This window comes from Aythya ferina (genome assembly GCF_964211825.1).
Source record: "Aythya ferina genome assembly, chromosome: 4".
Lineage (NCBI taxonomy): Eukaryota > Metazoa > Chordata > Aves > Anseriformes > Anatidae > Aythya > Aythya ferina.
In genome coordinates this window covers 76,602,714-76,623,225 of record NC_140300.1, presented here as the reverse complement: position 1 = coordinate 76,623,225, position 20,512 = coordinate 76,602,714, and the positions used below count along the sequence as shown (strand labels likewise).

The window sequence follows — 20,512 nt, the reverse complement described above, 5'->3', positions numbered from 1 at the left end:
AAGAAGCTCACGCTGAGAGAAGCGGAGCCGCGCACACAACTGCCCCTCGCTGGTAAGCAGTTGCGCATTATGGGGAATCATACGTCCTTAGAAACAAAGACTGTCCTGGTAACCTTACGGCTTATTCTCCTTCTCAACAATCAGACAGTTTATGATCCTGAAATGTGAGACCAAACTGAGGTCAAGGTGTGGGACTCTGCAACTAAAAACGACAAGGTTGCAGTGGGATTGCTCGGCACCTGGCGAGCAGTCTCTGAGGCCTTAAAGAGCCGTGTGGGACCACAGTCAGACACGTGGGGTTTGCCAGACAGTGAGGGAGCTGCGGGCTCCTTTACTGATCCTGCTGCTACGCCATCGGCCCCTCTGCTGCTACAGCCATCGAAGGCCTTTGCTGTTCCGCCCCCTGGCGACCTGGACGTGCCTTTTGACCCAGGCCCTATTGGCCTTGAAAAGGAGATGGATATGCTTTTATTCGATGTGGGAAGCACGGGATACATAAGGCCCGAAGGCCGAGTTGCTTAACAACTTAAAGCGAGACATATTGCTCCCACGACTAGCCCTGGAATTCTCCCGTGTTTGTAATGCAGAAAAGGAATGGAAAATGGAGACTGTTGTTTGTAATGAAGAAAAGGAACGGAAAACGGAGACTGTTAAGTCATGGAACTTAAAGGATTGTTTGTTATCTTTCCTGATTGTACGCATGTATAGGCATACTCGGGTTTCATATGTAAAAGCAATGTTCTGTATATTTAGAATGTTTGATGTTCGTGTGTGCGTGTTGGTGGAGCGTAGACTCCCCGCACACCCAGCGCTGTTTACTTGCCTTTTATACCTTTTATAAATATTCCTTTTATAACTATTACTAAACACAGATTGAGTTGAGACTTCACTTATAACAGAAGGAACAACCGCATGTATCAGTACAGGCTGGGGGATGACCTGCTGGAGAGGAGCTCTGCGGAGAAGGACCTGGGGGTCCTGGTGGATGACAGGTTGGCCATGAGCCAGCAGTGTGCCCTGGTGGCCAAGAAGGCCAGCGGGATCCTGGGGTGCGTTAAAAGGAGCGTGGACAACAGGTCAAGGAAGGTGATGCTGCCCCTCTACTCTGCCCTGGTCAGGCCTCACCTGGAGTACTGTGTCCAGTTCTGGGCTCCCTGGTACAAAAAAAGACAGGGATCTCCCGGAAAGAGTCCAGCGGAGGGCCACAGACAGGATACGGGGCCTGGAGCATCTCCCCTAGGAGGAAAGGCTGAGAGACCTGGCTCTGTTCAGCCTGGAGAAAAGAAGACTGAGAAGGGATCTTATCTATAAATACCTGAGGTGTGGGAGACACAGGGATATGGCCAACCGCCTTTTAGTGGTCTGTGGGGACAGGACAAGGGGCAATGGCCACAAAATGGAGCACAGGAAGTTCCGCACCACTACGCAAAAGAACTTCTTCACGGCGAGGGTGACGGAGCACAGGGACAGGCTGCCCAGGGAGGCTGTGGAGTCTCTGCAGATATTCAAGCCCCGTCTGGACACCTACTTGTGCAACCTGCTCTAGGAAACCTGCTTTGGCAGGGGAGTTGGACCCAATGATCTCTGGAGGTCCCTTCTGACCCCTACAATTCTGGGAAACGAGCCCCACAACGCCTACGTTTCTCTATCTTCTGTTTAACCTATTGGAGTAACAGCTTCATTAATACAGTGTTTCCGTAGTCTTCTGACACTTGGATTACCCCTAACAATTGACAAGAGGAAGATGCAGTCTTTCTAGACCTGGCTTGCATCGATAAGAACCCCTGGTTTTGAAGATGACATCGGGTTGCATAGTGGGGCCTTGGTCCTTCCACAGTCCACAGACTCAAAAGGTTGCAGAGCGGAAGCTTTGCAGAGCTGTACGAACACTGAAGATCCAGTTCTGCAAGAAGCTGATGCAAAAGCTACATGGCACTGGGCAGTTTGGGTGAGGAAGAAAGAGACTGGCATTCTCACGGTGCATGGTTTAACCGAGTTTAGTCCTGTGGGCTGTGTCAACAGAACTGGCTTTGGTTTGTACCCTTTCAGGACACTGAGGACCCAACTTCACGTCTGTGGGCAGCACGGCTAAGCGGGCAGTGTACTCTGTGTCACTGGGGACAGAGGAGGGATTGCCTGATGGGCTATGTCAGTGTGCCCTGCACAATGCTGCCGCCACCTTGCTGGAGCAGTTTGCGTGCTCCTAGCACCAAAACGTGCCTCTTGGAGGGCCGGGGGCAAGGCGAGGCAGAGCTGGAGGTGGTGTCAGGAAAGCCTCATGGCTCCTGCCAGGCACTGCGCCAGGCCTCAGGCCTGGGAGGCCAGCCACGCCCTGCGGCCTCCTGGCACCCATCGGGTGCCACAGCTCCATGCTGCCTAGCAACAAGCGCCAGCGGCCTCACTATTGAGTGCGCCCAGGGGCGCCAAGGCAGGCGGCCAATGGGGCGGTGCCTCGCCATGATGGAGCAGAGATGTCACAGGGCAGGGTGGGTGACATGGTGCTTGGTGTGCTGGGGCTGTGGCACTCCGGCGTTGGTGGCGCGCAGGCGAGGCGCGGCCTTTGGGCTGCTTGTGGCCCCTGAGGAGTGCTCCTGTGTGCAGCTCTCGGTGTTGTCTTCACTGTGTGACCCCGCAGGAGGGTGTCGTCGTGCAGCTTTCGGTGTTCTTATCACGGCAGCCCTGAGCAGTTCTGCATCGTTCAGCTTTTGGTGGTTCTCCTCTGCAGCCTCTGAGGAGTGCTTTCTTGAGCAGCTTTTGCTGTTTTCTTCACTGCGACTTGAGGAGTGCTTCTGCGTCCAGCTTTTTGTGTTGCCTTCACTGCGTTTCCACTGAGGATGCCTTCATTGTGCAGCTTTTGGGGTTCTTCACATCACATTTACCCTGAGGAGTGCTTCATCATTCAGCTTTTTGCATTTTCTTCACTGTGGCGCTGAAGAGTAATTCTTCGTGGAGCTTTTTGTGTTTTCTTCACCTTGTGGTCCCTGAGGAGTTCTTCATCGCGCAGCTTCTGGGGTTCTCTTCACTTCGGGACTCCGGAGGAATACGTCATCGTGCACATTTTGCTGTTTTCTTCACTACGGCCCTGAGGAGTTCATCGTGCAGCTTGCGGTGTTTTCTTCTACTCGGCCTTGAGGAGTTTTGCACCGTCCAGCCTTTGGGGTTCTTCGCCATGTTTTCCCTGAGGAGACCTTCATCATGTTGCTTTGGTGTTGTTTTCACCTTCCAGCCCCTGAGAAGTGCTTCACCTTCTAACATTTGGTGTGGTTTTTTTTTTTGTTGTTGTTTTTTTTTTTCTCATTCTAGGCCCTGAGGAGTGCTTCTGCGTGCAGCTTCTGGCGAATTCTTCATTGCGGCCCATGAGGAGCTCTTCATCGTGCAGCTTTTCAGGATCTCTTCACCACGTTTCCCTGGAGGAGGGCTTCACTATTCAGCTTGTCGTGTTTTCTTCACTGTGGCGCTTGAGGAGAAATTCTTCGTGGAGCTTTTTGGGGTTTCTTCTCCCTGTGGCCCCTGAAGCGTGCTTCTGCGTGCGGCATTTGTTGTGTTCTTCACTACGGCCCTGAGGAGTTCTTCATCGTGCAGCTTTTCTGGTTCTCTTCACTTCGGCCCCTGAGGAGAGCTTCGTGGTGCAGCTTGTGGTGTTTTCTTCACTGCGGCCCTGAGGAGTTCTGCACCATCCAGCCTTTGGGGTTCTTCACCATGGTTTCCCAGAGGTGAGCTTCATCATGCCAATTTTGGTGTTGTTTTCACCTTGTCCCTGAGAAGTGCTTCATCTTCTAACATTTGGTGTTTTTTTCTCTCATTCCGGGCCCTGAGAAGTTTTTCATCGTGCAGCTTTGTGTGCTTTCTTCACTACGGCCCTTGAGGACTTCTTCATCGTGCAGCTTTTGGCGTTTTCTTCTACTCGGCCCTGAGGAGTTCTGCGTCGTGCAGCTTTTGGTGTTTTCTACAATGAGGCGCTTTTTGGCATCGCCCATGTCTGCAGCCAGACCGACAGCTCCATGCCTGACGTGTGGAGAAGCACATTCTTCTGTTTGTTTTCAATCTGCCAACCGATCATTTCATGTCGAGCTGTTTTTTGTTTTGTTTTTTTTTTTTTTTGTACTAGGAGGTGCCATGTTCTGTCATGTTGCTATAAATCTCTTTCAAACCATTTCCCAGTTCTCTTGCCTCATGTACTGGGTTTACGTGGCAAGGTTTTGGTAGCGGGGGGTCATCAGGGTGGGTTCTGCGAGAAGAATCCAGAAACCGTGCCATGTTAGAGAAGGGCCCGCTGCTGGCCACAGCCAGGCCAAGAAGCACTGTTGTTTGCGCCTCTGTGAGGCCAGATTTAAGAAAGGTTAAAAAAAAAAAAAAATGCTGCGGAAGAGCAGCTGGGAGAGAGGGAGGAATGAGAAACAGCCTTGCAGACGCCAAGGTCGGTAAAGAGGGAAGGGGAGAGGTGCTCCAGGCGCCGGAGCCTGTAGCCTGTGGTGAGGACCACGGTGAAGCAGGCTGTCCCCCTGCAGCCCATGGGGTACCACGGTGGAGCAGGATTCCACGCTGCAGCCCGTGGAGGAGACCCCGGTGGAGCAGGGGCAGAGAGCCACTGAGAAGGAACGGCGGAGACAAAGCGCTACAGACTGACCGCAGCCCCCATTGCCCCGCTCCCCTGAGCCGCTCGGGGGGAGGAAGTGGGAGGGGGTGCACTGGGGGGGAAAAATCTTACTGTCTCCCTACTCTGAGTCTGCCTTGCCCATCACAATACCTGCTGAGTGATCTCCCCATCCTTATCTCAGCCCTTGAGCCCTTGGCATCGTATTTTCTCTCCCTTTCCCTTTCAGGAGGGGGAGTGAGAGAGCGGCCGTGGTGGAACTCGGCTGCCCACCCAAGTAAAAGCACCACACAGTAACACCTACACTAAAGTCCCTTTGCTGCATCTGAAGTCCTTTCTTCCTTGTCCTAAATCTATGGCCTGGGGAGAAGTTTGCTCGCTTTTTACTTGCACCATCCTTCTCCACATCTCGGTTCTGCCTGCTCTTGACATTAAAGCCTTAGTCCATTAATCCAATGTTTAATCTTTCCTTAGAGACCATGTTTCCTAAAAGTCTGATCCTAAGAAGGGTCGTTCTTAGCATCACTTCCTGGGTTCCTTGGATGCTTTCTGCTCGGTGTGTGTGTTCCTTGAAATACAATCCTCAGAAATGGGCACAATTTCAGTGGAAAATTTCACAGTAGACCCCACGCTCTGGATAGAGCAGTCTTCCGTCAGCCGCTCCCTCTCACCTTCTTCAACCTGCTGATGGGAGCACGAGGTGGAGGGTGTCGAAGGCTTTCTGAAGGCGACACATGGGTGCCTTCCCTGAGCAAGGTGTTCCGCTGTCAGAGAAGGAAACGGCTTTGTTGTTTGTTTCTCACCGTCGGCACTTTGTTGCAGTTTCAGTTGTCATTGCCTAACTACACGTAACCTATTGGATTATTTCTTTGAGTATTTTTGCAGGAGTGGACATTTAACTCGTTAGTTCAAATAGTGAGATCACGTTCATGTCATTCACTTACTTTTCAGCCGAATGCAACTTTTCATAGAATTTGCTAGCGTTGCAAGGGCCCAGCCATGACCGCTCTCCTCTTAAGGCACCTCCAGTGCTAAGGAGACGGGGAAAGACTTTGGGAGTGCATTTTGTGTCTTCCCAGTGGGATGCTGATGCGCTAAACTTTTCTATCACGGAGCGTGATGTGAATCTCCAAACCAAGCAACAACAACACAACAAAAACAAAAGGCTCTTGCTACTGTCTCCCACGATGTCCTGCTAACAAAGCTGACAAAGCGTGGCACAGAAGAGCGGACAGTAAGGTGGGTTGAGAACTGGCTGACTGGCCGAGCTCAGAGGGTGGTGATCGGCGGAGCAGAGTCCGGTTGGAGACCTGTGACAAGCTCAGGGGTCGGTGCTGGGTCCCACCTTGTTCAACAGCTTCATCAGCGACTCTGATGAGGGAACAGTGTCCACCCTCAGCAAGTACGCTGATGATACAAAGCTGGGAGGAGTGGCTGGCACACCAGAAGGCTGTGCTGCCATTCAGCGAGACCTGGACAGGCTGGAGAGCTGGGCAGGAAGAAACCAGAGGAGGTGTAAGAAAAGCAAGTGGCACCTGGGAAGTGTTATCTATGGAGTGGTAATTCCTGTCGAGAAGATGGTTGATAGTAATAAAGAAGGGGGAGATGTGGGAGTGTGGCCATGCGGGTCGGCAAACCCCGTGGTTAATGATAACAGTAGACTCTTAACGATGAGGCCATCAGGAATGTAAAAGAGCTTAGAGGGAACAAAGAAGGGTGATTCAGGAGACTCCATGCCGTCTGGGGTTGCTTGTTCTCCAGCCATTAAGGCATGGAAGTTGCTGGGTGTTTGCTGTTGCCGGGCAAAGTTGTTAACCAATGAAAAGTTGTTTTTGAAAAGGATTGCTGTGGGGAGAAGGGAATAAGAGGGGAGTCTGCCCTCAAGGCTAAAATGAAATTAAAAAAAAAAAAAAAAAAAAAAAAAAAAAAAGGCAACACGATGAAGTTATGTCATCAATAAAGAAGCAGAAAGAAGGAATGAAAAGGAACAGGCTAGCAGAACGGTGACCAGGACGGGAACAGGCACATTGATTGCCTCATGAAGATAGGTTCGGCCAGACTCATCAAACCGCTCAAAGAAGCTCCTACTGAAAGTCGCTGGAAATGGGCGCACCGGAGCTGCAAAGAAGCTCACGCTGAGAGAAGCGGAGCCGCGCACACAACTGCCCCTCGCTGGTAAGCAGTTGCGCATTATGGGGAATCATACGTCCTTAGAAACAAAGACTGTCCTGGTAACCTTACGGCTTATTCTCCTTCTCAACAATCAGACAGTTTATGATCCTGAAATGTGAGACCAAACTGAGGTCAAGGTGTGGGACTCTGCAACTAAAAACGACAAGGTTGCAGTGGGATTGCTCGGCACCTGGCGAGCAGTCTCTGAGGCCTTAAAGAGCCGTGTGGGACCACAGTCAGACACGTGGGGTTTGCCAGACAGTGAGGGAGCTGCGGGCTCCTTTACTGATCCTGCTGCTACGCCATCGGCCCCTCTGCTGCTACAGCCATCGAAGGCCTTTGCTGTTCCGCCCCCTGGCGACCTGGACGTGCCTTTTGACCCAGGCCCTATTGGCCTTGAAAAGGAGATGGATATGCTTTTATTCGATGTGGGAAGCACGGGATACATAAGGCCCGAAGGCCGAGTTGCTTAACAACTTAAAGCGAGACATATTGCTCCCACGACTAGCCCTGGAATTCTCCCGTGTTTGTAATGCAGAAAAGGAATGGAAAATGGAGACTGTTGTTTGTAATGAAGAAAAGGAACGGAAAACGGAGACTGTTAAGTCATGGAACTTAAAGGATTGTTTGTTATCTTTCCTGATTGTACGCATGTATAGGCATACTCGGGTTTCATATGTAAAAGCAATGTTCTGTATATTTAGAATGTTTGATGTTCGTGTGTGCGTGTTGGTGGAGCGTAGACTCCCCGCACACCCAGCGCTGTTTACTTGCCTTTTATACCTTTTATAAATATTCCTTTTATAACTATTACTAAACACAGATTGAGTTGAGACTTCACTTATAACAGAAGGAACAACCGCATGTATCAGTACAGGCTGGGGGATGACCTGCTGGAGAGGAGCTCTGCGGAGAAGGACCTGGGGGTCCTGGTGGATGACAGGTTGGCCATGAGCCAGCAGTGTGCCCTGGTGGCCAAGAAGGCCAACGGGATCCTGGGGTGCGTTAAAAGGAGCGTGGACAACAGGTCAAGGAAGGTGATGCTGCCCCTCTACTCTGCCCTGGTCAGGCCTCACCTGGAGTACTGTGTCCAGTTCTGGGCTCCCTGGTACAAAAAAAGACAGGGATCTCCCGGAAAGAGTCCAGCGGAGGGCCACAGACAGGATACGGGGCCTGGAGCATCTCCCCTAGGAGGAAAGGCTGAGAGACCTGGCTCTGTTCAGCCTGGAGAAAAGAAGACTGAGAAGGGATCTTATCTATAAATACCTGAGGTGTGGGAGACACAGGGATATGGCCAACTGCCTTTTAGTGGTCTGTGGGGACAGGACAAGGGGCAATGGCCACAAAATGGAGCACAGGAAGTTCCGCACCACTACGCAAAAGAACTTCTTCACGGCGAGGGTGACGGAGCACAGGGACAGGCTGCCCAGGGAGGCTGTGGAGTCTCTGCAGATATTCAAGCCCCGTCTGGACACCTACTTGTGCAACCTGCTCTAGGAAACCTGCTTTGGCAGGGGAGTTGGACCCAATGATCTCTGGAGGTCCCTTCTGACCCCTACAATTCTGGGAAACGAGCCCCACAACGCCTACGTTTCTCTATCTTCTGTTTAACCTATTGGAGTAACAGCTTCATTAATACAGTGTTTCCGTAGTCTTCTGACACTTGGATTACCCCTAACAATTGACAAGAGGAAGATGCAGTCTTTCTAGACCTGGCTTGCATCGATAAGAACCCCTGGTTTTGAAGATGACATCGGGTTGCATAGTGGGGCCTTGGTCCTTCCACAGTCCACAGACTCAAAAGGTTGCAGAGCGGAAGCTTTGCAGAGCTGTACGAACACTGAAGATCCAGTTCTGCAAGAAGCTGATGCAAAAGCTACATGGCACTGGGCAGTTTGGGTGAGGAAGAAAGAGACTGGCATTCTCACGGTGCATGGTTTAACCGAGTTTAGTCCTGTGGGCTGTGTCAACAGAACTGGCTTTGGTTTGTACCCTTTCAGGACACTGAGGACCCAACTTCACGTCTGTGGGCAGCACGGCTAAGCGGGCAGTGTACTCTGTGTCACTGGGGACAGAGGAGGGATTGCCTGATGGGCTATGTCAGTGTGCCCTGCACAATGCTGCCGCCACCTTGCTGGAGCAGTTTGCGTGCTCCTAGCACCAAAACGTGCCTCTTGGAGGGCCGGGGGCAAGGCGAGGCAGAGCTGGAGGTGGTGTCAGGAAAGCCTCATGGCTCCTGCCAGGCACTGCGCCAGGCCTCAGGCCTGGGAGGCCAGCCACGCCCTGCGGCCTCCTGGCACCCATCGGGTGCCACAGCTCCATGCTGCCTAGCAACAAGCGCCAGCGGCCTCACTATTGAGTGCGCCCAGAGGCGCCAAGGCAGGCGGCCAATGGGGCGGTGCCTCGCCATGATGGAGCAGAGATGTCACAGGGCAGGGTGGGTGACATGGTGCTTGGTGTGCTGGGGCTGTGGCACTCCGGCGTTGGTGGCGCGCAGGCGAGGCGCGGCCTTTGGGCTGCTTGTGGCCCCTGAGGAGTGCTCCTGTGTGCAGCTCTCGGTGTTGTCTTCACTGTGTGACCCCGCAGGAGGGTGTCGTCGTGCAGCTTTCGGTGTTCTTATCACGGCAGCCCTGAGCAGTTCTGCATCGTTCAGCTTTTGGTGGTTCTCCTCTGCAGCCTCTGAGGAGTGCTTTCTTGAGCAGCTTTTGCTGTTTTCTTCACTGCGACTTGAGGAGTGCTTCTGCGTCCAGCTTTTTGTGTTGCCTTCACTGCGTTTCCACTGAGGATGCCTTCATTGTGCAGCTTTTGGGGTTCTTCACATCACATTTACCCTGAGGAGCGCTTCATCATTCAGCTTTTTGCATTTTCTTCACTGTGGCGCTGAAGAGTAATTCTTCGTGGAGCTTTTTGTGTTTTCTTCACCTTGTGGTCCCTGAGGAGTTCTTCATCGCGCAGCTTCTGGGGTTCTCTTCACTTTGGGACTCCGGAGGAATACGTCATCGTGCACATTTTGCTGTTTTCTTCACTACGGCCCTGAGGAGTTCATCGTGCAGCTTGCGGTGTTTTCTTCTACTCGGCCTTGAGGAGTTTTGCACCGTCCAGCCTTTGGGGTTCTTCGCCATGTTTTCCCTGAGGAGACCTTCATCATGTTGCTTTGGTGTTGTTTTCACCTTCCAGCCCCTGAGAAGTGCTTCACCTTCTAACATTTGGTGTGTTTTTTTTTCTCATTCTAGGCCCTGAGGAGTGCTTCTGCGTGCAGCTTCTGGCGAATTCTTCATTGCGGCCCATGAGGAGCTCTTCATCGTGCAGCTTTTCAGGATCTCTTCACCACGTTTCCCTGGAGGAGGGCTTCACTATTCAGCTCGTCGTGTTTTCTTCACTGTGGCGCTTGAGGAGAAATTCTTCGTGGAGCTTTTTGGGGTTTCTTCTCCCTGTGGCCCCTGAAGTGTGCTTCTGCGTGCGGCATTTGTTGTGTTCTTCACTACGGCCCTGAGGAGTTCTTCATCGTGCAGCTTTTCTGGTTCTCTTCACTTCGGCCCCTGAGGAGAGCTTCGTGGTGCAGCTTGTGGTGTTTTCTTCACTGCGGCCCTGAGGAGTTCTGCACCATCCAGCCTTTGGGGTTCTTCACCATGGTTTCCCAGAGGTGAGCTTCATCATGCCAATTTTGGTGTTGTTTTCACCTTGTCCCTGAGAAGTGCTTCATCTTCTAACATTTGGTGTTTTTTTCTCTCATTCCGGGCCCTGAGAAGTTTTTCATCGTGCAGCTTTGTGTGCTTTCTTCACTACGGCCCTTGAGGACTTCTTCATCGTGCAGCTTATGGCGTTTTCTTCTACTCGGCCCTGAGGAGTTCTGCGTCGTGCAGCTTTTGGTGTTTTCTACAATGAGGCTCTTTTTGGCATCGCCCATGTCTGCAGCCAGACCGACAGCTCCATGCCTGACGTGTGGAGAAGCACATTCTTCTGTTTGTTTTCAATCTGCCAACCGATCATTTCATGTAGAGCTGGTTTTTTTTTTTTTTTTTTTTTTTTTTTTTTTTTGTACTAGGAGGTGCCATGTTCTGTCATGTTGCTATAAATCTCTTTCAAACCATTTCCCAGTTCTCTTGCCTCATGTACTGGGTTTACGTGGCAAGGTTTTGGTAGCGGGGGGGGCATCAGGGTGGGTTCTGCGAGAAGAATCCAGAAACTGCGCCATGTTAGAGAAGGGCCCGCTGCTGGCCACAGCCAGGCCAAGAAGCACTGTTGTTTGCGCCTCTGTGAGGCCAGATTTAAGAAAGGTTAAAAAAAAAAAAAAATGCTGCGGAAGAGCAGCTGGGAGAGAGGGAGGAATGAGAAACAGCCTTGCAGACGCCAAGGTCGGTAAAGAGGGAAGGGGAGAGGTGCTCCAGGCGCCGGAGCCTGTAGCCTGTGGTGAGGACCACGGTGAAGCAGGCTGTCCCCCTGCAGCCCATGGGGTACCACGGTGGAGCAGGATTCCACGCTGCAGCCCGTGGAGGAGACCCCGGTGGAGCAGGGGCAGAGAGCCACTGAGAAGGAGCGGCGGAGACAAAGCGCTACAGACTGACCGCAGCCCCCATTGCCCCGCTCCCCTGAGCCGCTCGGGGGGAGGAAGTGGGAGGGGGTGCACTGGGGGGGAAAAATCTTACTGTCTCCCTACTCTGAGTCTGCCTTGCCCATCACAATACCTGCTGAGTGATCTCCCCATCCTTATCTCAGCCCTTGAGCCCTTGGCATCGTATTTTCTCTCCCTTTCCCTTTCAGGAGGGGGAGTGAGAGAGCGGCCGTGGTGGAACTCGGCTGCCCACCCAAGTAAAAGCACCACACAGTAACACCTACACTAAAGTCCCTTTGCTGCATCTGAAGTCCTTTCTTCCTTGTCCTAAATCTATGGCCTGGGGAGAAGTTTGCTCGCTTTTTACTTGCACCATCCTTCTCCACATCTCGGTTCTGCCTGCTCTTGACATTAAAGCCTTAGTCCATTAATCCAATGTTTAATCTTTCCTTAGAGACCATGTTTCCTAAAAGTCTGATCCTAAGAAGGGTCGTTCTTAGCATCACTTCCTGGGTTCCTTGGATGCTTTCTGCTCGGTGTGTGTGTTCCTTGAAATACAATCCTCAGAAATGGGCACAATTTCAGTGGAAAATTTCACAGTAGACCCCACGCTCTGGATAGAGCAGTCTTCCGTCAGCCGCTCCCTCTCACCTTCTTCAACCTGCTGATGGGAGCACGAGGTGGAGGGTGTCGAAGGCTTTCTGAAGGCGACACATGGGTGCCTTCCCTGAGCAAGGTGTTCCGCTGTCAGAGAAGGAAACGGCTTTGTTGTTTGTTTCTCACCGTCGGCACTTTGTTGCAGTTTCAGTTGTCATTGCCTAACTACACGTAACCTATTGGATTATTTCTTTGAGTATTTTTGCAGGAGTGGACATTTAACTCGTTAGTTCAAATAGTGAGATCACGTTCATGTCATTCACTTACTTTTCAGCCGAATGCAACTTTTCATAGAATTTGCTAGCGTTGCAAGGGCCCAGCCATGACCGCTCTCCTCTTAAGGCACCTCCAGTGCTAAGGAGACGGGGAAAGACTTTGGGAGTGCATTTTGTGTCTTCCCAGTGGGATGCTGATGCGCTAAACTTTTCTATCACGGAGCGTGATGTGAATCTCCAAACCAAGCAACAACAACACAACAAAAACAAAAGGCTCTTGCTACTGTCTCCCACGATGTCCTGCTAACAAAGCTGACAAAGCGTGGCACAGAAGAGCGGACAGTAAGGTGGGTTGAGAACTGGCTGACTGGCCGAGCTCAGAGGGTGGTGATCGGCGGAGCAGAGTCCGGTTGGAGACCTGTGACAAGCTCAGGGGTCGGTGCTGGGTCCCACCTTGTTCAACAGCTTCATCAGCGACTCTGATGAGGGAACAGTGTCCACCCTCAGCAAGTACGCTGATGATACAAAGCTGGGAGGAGTGGCTGGCACACCAGAAGGCTGTGCTGCCATTCAGCGAGACCTGGACAGGCTGGAGAGCTGGGCAGGAAGAAACCAGAGGAGGTGTAAGAAAAGCAAGTGGCACCTGGGAAGTGTTATCTATGGAGTGGTAATTCCTGTCGAGAAGATGGTTGATAGTAATAAAGAAGGGGGAGATGTGGGAGTGTGGCCATGCGGGTCGGCAAACCCCGTGGTTAATGATAACAGTAGACTCTTAACGATGAGGCCATCAGGAATGTAAAAGAGCTTAGAGGGAACAAAGAAGGGTGATTCAGGAGACTCCATGCCATCTGGGGTTGCTTGTTCTCCAGCCATTAAGGCATGGAAGTTGCTGGGTGTTTGCTGTTGCCGGGCAAAGTTGTTAACCAATGAAAAGTTGTTTTTGAAAAGGATTGCTGTGGGGAGAAGGGAATAAGAGGGGAGTCTGCCCTCAAGGCTAAAATGAAATTAAAAAAAAAAAAAAAAAAAAAAAAAAAAAAAGGCAACACGATGAAGTTATGTCATCAATAAAGAAGCAGAAAGAAGGAATGAAAAGGAACAGGCTAGCAGAACGGTGACCAGGACGGGAACAGGCACATTGATTGCCTCATGAAGATAGGTTCGGCCAGACTCATCAAACCGCTCAAAGAAGCTCCTACTGAAAGTCGCTGGAAATGGGCGCACCGGAGCTGCAAAGAAGCTCACGCTGAGAGAAGCGGAGCCGCGCACACAACTGCCCCTCGCTGGTAAGCAGTTGCGCATTATGGGGAATCATACGTCCTTAGAAACAAAGACTGTCCTGGTAACCTTACGGCTTATTCTCCTTCTCAACAATCAGACAGTTTATGATCCTGAAATGTGAGACCAAACTGAGGTCAAGGTGTGGGACTCTGCAACTAAAAACGACAAGGTTGCAGTGGGATTGCTCGGCACCTGGCGAGCAGTCTCTGAGGCCTTAAAGAGCCGTGTGGGACCACAGTCAGACACGTGGGGTTTGCCAGACAGTGAGGGAGCTGCGGGCTCCTTTACTGATCCTGCTGCTACGCCATCGGCCCCTCTGCTGCTACAGCCATCGAAGGCCTTTGCTGTTCCGCCCCCTGGCGACCTGGACGTGCCTTTTGACCCAGGCCCTATTGGCCTTGAAAAGGAGATGGATATGCTTTTATTCGATGTGGGAAGCACGGGATACATAAGGCCTGAAGGCCGAGTTGCTTAACAACTTAAAGCGAGACATATTGCTCCCACGACTAGCCCTGGAATTCTCCCGTGTTTGTAATGCAGAAAAGGAATGGAAAATGGAGACTGTTGTTTGTAATGAAGAAAAGGAACGGAAAACGGAGACTGTTAAGTCATGGAACTTAAAGGATTGTTTGTTATCTTTCCTGATTGTACGCATGTATAGGCATACTCGGGTTTCATATGTAAAAGCAATGTTCTGTATATTTAGAATGTTTGATGTTCGTGTGTGCGTGTTGGTGGAGCGTAGACTCCCCGCACACCCAGCGCTGTTTACTTGCCTTTTATACCTTTTATAAATATTCCTTTTATAACTATTACTAAACACAGATTGAGTTGAGACTTCACTTATAACAGAAGGAACAACCGCATGTATCAGTACAGGCTGGGGGATGACCTGCTGGAGAGGAGCTCTGCGGAGAAGGACCTGGGGGTCCTGGTGGATGACAGGTTGGCCATGAGCCAGCAGTGTGCCCTGGTGGCCAAGAAGGCCAGCGGGATCCTGGGGTGCGTTAAAAGGAGCGTGGACAACAGGTCAAGGAAGGTGATGCTGCCCCTCTACTCTGCCCTGGTCAGGCCTCACCTGGAGTACTGTGTCCAGTTCTGGGCTCCCTGGTACAAAAAAAGACAGGGATCTCCCGGAAAGAGTCCAGCGGAGGGCCACAGACAGGATACGGGGCCTGGAGCATCTCCCCTAGGAGGAAAGGCTGAGAGACCTGGCTCTGTTCAGCCTGGAGAAAAGAAGACTGAGAAGGGATCTTATCTATAAATACCTGAGGTGTGGGAGACACAGGGATATGGCCAACCGCCTTTTAGTGGTCTGTGGGGACAGGACAAGGGGCAATGGCCACAAAATGGAGCACAGGAAGTTCCGCACCACTACGCAAAAGAACTTCTTCACGGCGAGGGTGACGGAGCACAGGGACAGGCTGCCCAGGGAGGCTGTGGAGTCTCTGCAGATATTCAAGCCCCGTCTGGACACCTACTTGTGCAACCTGCTCTAGGAAACCTGCTTTGGCAGGGGAGTTGGACCCAATGATCTCTGGAGGTCCCTTCTGACCCCTACAATTCTGGGAAACGAGCCCCACAACGCCTACGTTTCTCTATCTTCTGTTTAACCTATTGGAGTAACAGCTTCATTAATACAGTGTTTCCGTAGTCTTCTGACACTTGGATTACCCCTAACAATTGACAAGAGGAAGATGCAGTCTTTCTAGACCTGGCTTGCATCGATAAGAACCCCTGGTTTTGAAGATGACATCGGGTTGCATAGTGGGGCCTTGGTCCTTCCACAGTCCACAGACTCAAAAGGTTGCAGAGCGGAAGCTTTGCAGAGCTGTACGAACACTGAAGATCCAGTTCTGCAAGAAGCTGATGCAAAAGCTACATGGCACTGGGCAGTTTGGGTGAGGAAGAAAGAGACTGGCATTCTCACGGTGCATGGTTTAACCGAGTTTAGTCCTGTGGGCTGTGTCAACAGAACTGGCTTTGGTTTGTACCCTTTCAGGACACTGAGGACCCAACTTCACGTCTGTGGGCAGCACGGCTAAGCGGGCAGTGTACTCTGTGTCACTGGGGACAGAGGAGGGATTGCCTGATGGGCTATGTCAGTGTGCCCTGCACAATGCTGCCGCCACCTTGCTGGAGCAGTTTGCGTGCTCCTAGCACCAAAACGTGCCTCTTGGAGGGCCGGGGGCAAGGCGAGGCAGAGCTGGAGGTGGTGTCAGGAAAGCCTCATGGCTCCTGCCAGGCACTGCGCCAGGCCTCAGGCCTGGGAGGCCAGCCACGCCCTGCGGCCTCCTGGCACCCATCGGGTGCCACAGCTCCATGCTGCCTAGCAACAAGCGCCAGCGGCCTCACTATTGAGTGCGCCCAGGGGCGCCAAGGCAGGCGGCCAATGGGGCGGTGCCTCGCCATGATGGAGCAGAGATGTCACAGGGCAGGGTGGGTGACATGGTGCTTGGTGTGCTGGGGCTGTGGCACTCCGGCGTTGGTGGCGCGCAGGCGAGGCGCGGCCTTTGGGCTGCTTGTGGCCCCTGAGGAGTGCTCCTGTGTGCAGCTCTCGGTGTTGTCTTCACTGTGTGACCCCGCAGGAGGGTGTCGTCGTGCAGCTTTCGGTGTTCTTATCACGGCAGCCCTGAGCAGTTCTGCATCGTTCAGCTTTTGGTGGTTCTCCTCTGCAGCCTCTGAGGAGTGCTTTCTTGAGCAGCTTTTGCTGTTTTCTTCACTGCGACTTGAGGAGTGCTTCTGCGTCCAGCTTTTTGTGTTGCCTTCACTGCGTTTCCACTGAGGATGCCTTCATTGTGCAGCTTTTGGGGTTCTTCACATCACATTTACCCTGAGGAGTGCTTCATCATTCAGCTTTTTGCATTTTCTTCACTGTGGCGCTGAAGAGTAATTCTTCGTGGAGCTTTTTGTGTTTTCTTCACCTTGTGGTCCCTGAGGAGTTCTTCATCGCGCAGCTTCTGGGGTTCTCTTCACTTTGGGACTCCGGAGGAATACGTCATCGTGCACATTTTGCTGTTTTCTTCACTACGGCCCTGAGGAGTTCATCGTGCAGCTTGCGGTGTTTTCTTCTACTCGGCCTTGAGGAGTTTTGCACCGTCCAGCCTTTGGGGTTCTTCGCCATGTTTTCCCTGAGGAGACCTTCATCATGTTGCTTTGGTGTTGTTTTCACCTTCCAGCCCCTGAGAAGTGCTTCACCTTCTAACATTTGGTGTGGTTTTTTTTTTTGTTGTTGTTTTTTTTTTTCTCATTCTAGGCCCTGAGGAGTGCTTCTGCGTGCAGCTTCTGGCGAATTCTTCATTGCGGCCCATGAGGAGCTCTTCATCGTGCAGCTTTTCAGGATCTCTTCACCACGTTTCCCTGGAGGAGGGCTTCACTATTCAGCTTGTCGTGTTTTCTTCACTGTGGCGCTTGAGGAGAAATTCTTCGTGGAGCTTTTTGGGGTTTCTTCTCCCTGTGGCCCCTGAAGCGTGCTTCTGCGTGCGGCATTTGTTGTGTTCTTCACTACGGCCCTGAGGAGTTCTTCATCGTGCAGCTTTTCTGGTTCTCTTCACTTCGGCCCCTGAGGAGAGCTTCGTGGTGCAGCTTGTGGTGTTTTCTTCACTGCGGCCCTGAGGAGTTCTGCACCATCCAGCCTTTGGGGTTCTTCACCATGGTTTCCCAGAGGTGAGCTTCATCATGCCAATTTTGGTGTTGTTTTCACCTTGTCCCTGAGAAGTGCTTCATCTTCTAACATTTGGTGTTTTTTTCTCTCATTCCGGGCCCTGAGAAGTTTTTCATCGTGCAGCTTTGTGTGCTTTCTTCACTACGGCCCTTGAGGACTTCTTCATCGTGCAGCTTTTGGCGTTTTCTTCTACTCGGCCCTGAGGAGTTCTGCGTCGTGCAGCTTTTGGTGTTTTCTACAATGAGGCGCTTTTTGGCATCGCCCATGTCTGCAGCCAGACCGACAGCTCCATGCCTGACGTGTGGAGAAGCACATTCTTCTGTTTGTTTTCAATCTGCCAACCGATCATTTCATGTCGAGCTGTTTTTTGTTTTGTTTTTTTTTTTTTGTACTAGGAGGTGCCATGTTCTGTCATGTTGCTATAAATCTCTTTCAAACCATTTCCCAGTTCTCTTGCCTCATGTACTGGGTTTACGTGGCAAGGTTTTGGTAGCGGGGGGTCATCAGGGTGGGTTCTGCGAGAAGAATCCAGAAACCGTGCCATGTTAGAGAAGGGCCCGCTGCTGGCCACAGCCAGGCCAAGAAGCACTGTTGTTTGCGCCTCTGTGAGGCCAGATTTAAGAAAGGTTAAAAAAAAAAAAAAATGCTGCGGAAGAGCAGCTGGGAGAGAGGGAGGAATGAGAAACAGCCTTGCAGACGCCAAGGTCGGTAAAGAGGGAAGGGGAGAGGTGCTCCAGGCGCCGGAGCCTGTAGCCTGTGGTGAGGACCACGGTGAAGCAGGCTGTCCCCCTGCAGCCCATGGGGTACCACGGTGGAGCAGGATTCCACGCTGCAGCCCGTGGAGGAGACCCCGGTGGAGCAGGGGCAGAGAGCCACTGAGAAGGAGCGGCGGAGACAAAGCGCTACAGACTGACCGCAGCCCCCATTGCCCCGCTCCCCTGAGCCGCTCGGGGGGAGGAAGTGGGAGGGGGTGCACTGGGGGGGAAAAATCTTACTGTCTCCCTACTCTGAGTCTGCCTTGCCCATCACAATACCTGCTGAGTGATCTCCCCATCCTTATCTCAGCCCTTGAGCCCTTGGCATCGTATTTTCTCTCCCTTTCCCTTTCAGGAGGGGGAGTGAGAGAGCGGCCGTGGTGGAACTCGGCTGCCCACCCAAGTAAAAGCACCACACAGTAACACCTACACTAAAGTCCCTTTGCTGCATCTGAAGTCCTTTCTTCCTTGTCCTAAATCTATGGCCTGGGGAGAAGTTTGCTCGCTTTTTACTTGCACCATCCTTCTCCACATCTCGGTTCTGCCTGCTCTTGACATTAAAGCCTTAGTCCATTAATCCAATGTTTAATCTTTCCTTAGAGACCATGTTTCCTAAAAGTCTGATCCTAAGAAGGGTCGTTCTTAGCATCACTTCCTGGGTTCCTTGGATGCTTTCTGCTCGGTGTGTGTGTTCCTTGAAATACAATCCTCAGAAATGGGCACAATTTCAGTGGAAAATTTCACAGTAGACCCCACGCTCTGGATAGAGCAGTCTTCCGTCAGCCGCTCCCTCTCACCTTCTTCAACCTGCTGATGGGAGCACGAGGTGGAGGGTGTCGAAGGCTTTCTGAAGGCGACACATGGGTGCCTTCCCTGAGCAAGGTGTTCCGCTGTCAGAGAAGGAAACGGCTTTGTTGTTTGTTTCTCACCGTCGGCACTTTGTTGCAGTTTCAGTTGTCATTGCCTAACTACACGTAACCTATTGGATTATTTCTTTGAGTATTTTTGCAGGAGTGGACATTTAACTCGTTAGTTCAAATAGTGAGATCACGTTCATGTCATTCACTTACTTTTCAGCCGAATGCAACTTTTCATAGAATTTGCTAGCGTTGCAAGGGCCCAGCCATGACCGCTCTCCTCTTAAGGCACCTCCAGTGCTAAGGAGACGGGGAAAGACTTTGGGAGTGCATTTTGTGTCTTCCCAGTGGGATGCTGATGCGCTAAACTTTTCTATCACGGAGCGTGATGTGAATCTCCAAACCAAGCAACAACAACACAACAAAAACAAAAGGCTCTTGCTACTGTCTCCCACGATGTCCTGCTAACAAAGCTGACAAAGCGTGGCACAGAAGAGCGGACAGTAAGGTGGGTTGAGAACTGGCTGACTGGCCGAGCTCAGAGGGTGGTGATCGGCGGAGCAGAGTCCGGTTGGAGACCTGTGACAAGCTCAGGGGTCGGTGCTGGGTCCCACCTTGTTCAACAGCTTCATCAGCGACTCTGATGAGGGAACAGTGTCCACCCTCAGCAAGTACGCTGATGATACAAAGCTGGGAGGAGTGGCTGGCACACCAGAAGGCTGTGCTGCCATTCAGCGAGACCTGGACAGGCTGGAGAGCTGGGCAGGAAGAAACCAGAGGAGGTGTAAGAAAAGCAAGTGGCACCTGGGAAGTGTTATCTATGGAGTGGTAATTCCTGTCGAGAAGATGGTTGATAGTAATAAAGAAGGGGGAGATGTGGGAGTGTGGCCATGCGGGTCGGCAAACCCCGTGGTTAATGATAACAGTAGACTCTTAACGATGAGGCCATCAGGAATGTAAAAGAGCTTAGAGGGAACAAAGAAGGGTGATTCAGGAGACTCCATGCCGTCTGGGGTTGCTTGTTCTCCAGCCATTAAGGCATGGAAGTTGCTGGGTGTTTGCTGTTGCCGGGCAAAGTTGTTAACCAATGAAAAGTTGTTTTTGAAAAGGATTGCTGTGGGGAGAAGGGAATAAGAGGGGAGTCTGCCCTCAAGGCTAAAATGAAATTAAAAAAAAAAAAAAAAAAAAAAAAAAAAAAAAAGGCAACACGATGAAGTTATGTCATCAATAAAGAAGCAGAAAGAAGGAATGAAAAGGAACAGGCTAGCAGAACGGTGACCAGGACGGGAACAGGCACATTGATTGCCTCATGAAGATAGGTTCGGCCAGACTCATCAAACCGCTCAAAGAAGCTCCTACTGAAAGTCGCTGGAAATGGGCGCACCGGAGCTGCAAAGAAGCTCACGCTGAGAGAAGCGGAGCCGCGCACACAACTGCCCCTCGCTGGTAAGCAGTTGCGCATTATGGGGAATCATACGTCCTTAGAAACAAAGACTGTCCTGGTAACCTTACGGCTTATTCTCCTTCTCAACAATCAGACAGTTTATGATCCTGAAATGTGAGACCAAACTGAGGTCAAGGTGTGGGACTCTGCAACTAAAAACGACAAGGTTGCAGTGGGATTGCTCGGCACCTGGCGAGCAGTCTCTGAGGCCTTAAAGAGCCGTGTGGGACCACAGTCAGACACGTGGGGTTTGCCAGACAGTGAGGGAGCTGCGGGCTCCTTTACTGATCCTGCTGCTACGCCATCGGCCCCTCTGCTGCTACA

General features: G+C 51.6%; 2 long non-coding RNA genes across 2 annotated transcripts; both read left to right on the top strand.

Annotated features, from left to right (window-relative positions):
- Positions 1 to 3,462: 3,462 nt before the first annotated feature.
- On the top strand, positions 3,463 to 4,152 carry LOC311436892. The gene is made up of 2 exons (XR_014693160.1): positions 3,463 to 3,713; positions 3,820 to 4,152. It is a non-coding gene; the product is annotated as an uncharacterized lncRNA (long non-coding RNA).
- Positions 4,153 to 16,883: 12,731 nt separating this feature from the next.
- Positions 16,884 to 17,572, top strand: LOC311435710. The gene is made up of 2 exons (XR_014692333.1): positions 16,884 to 17,134; positions 17,241 to 17,572. It is a non-coding gene; the product is annotated as an uncharacterized lncRNA (long non-coding RNA).
- The last annotated feature ends 2,940 nt before the right edge of the window (positions 17,573 to 20,512 follow it).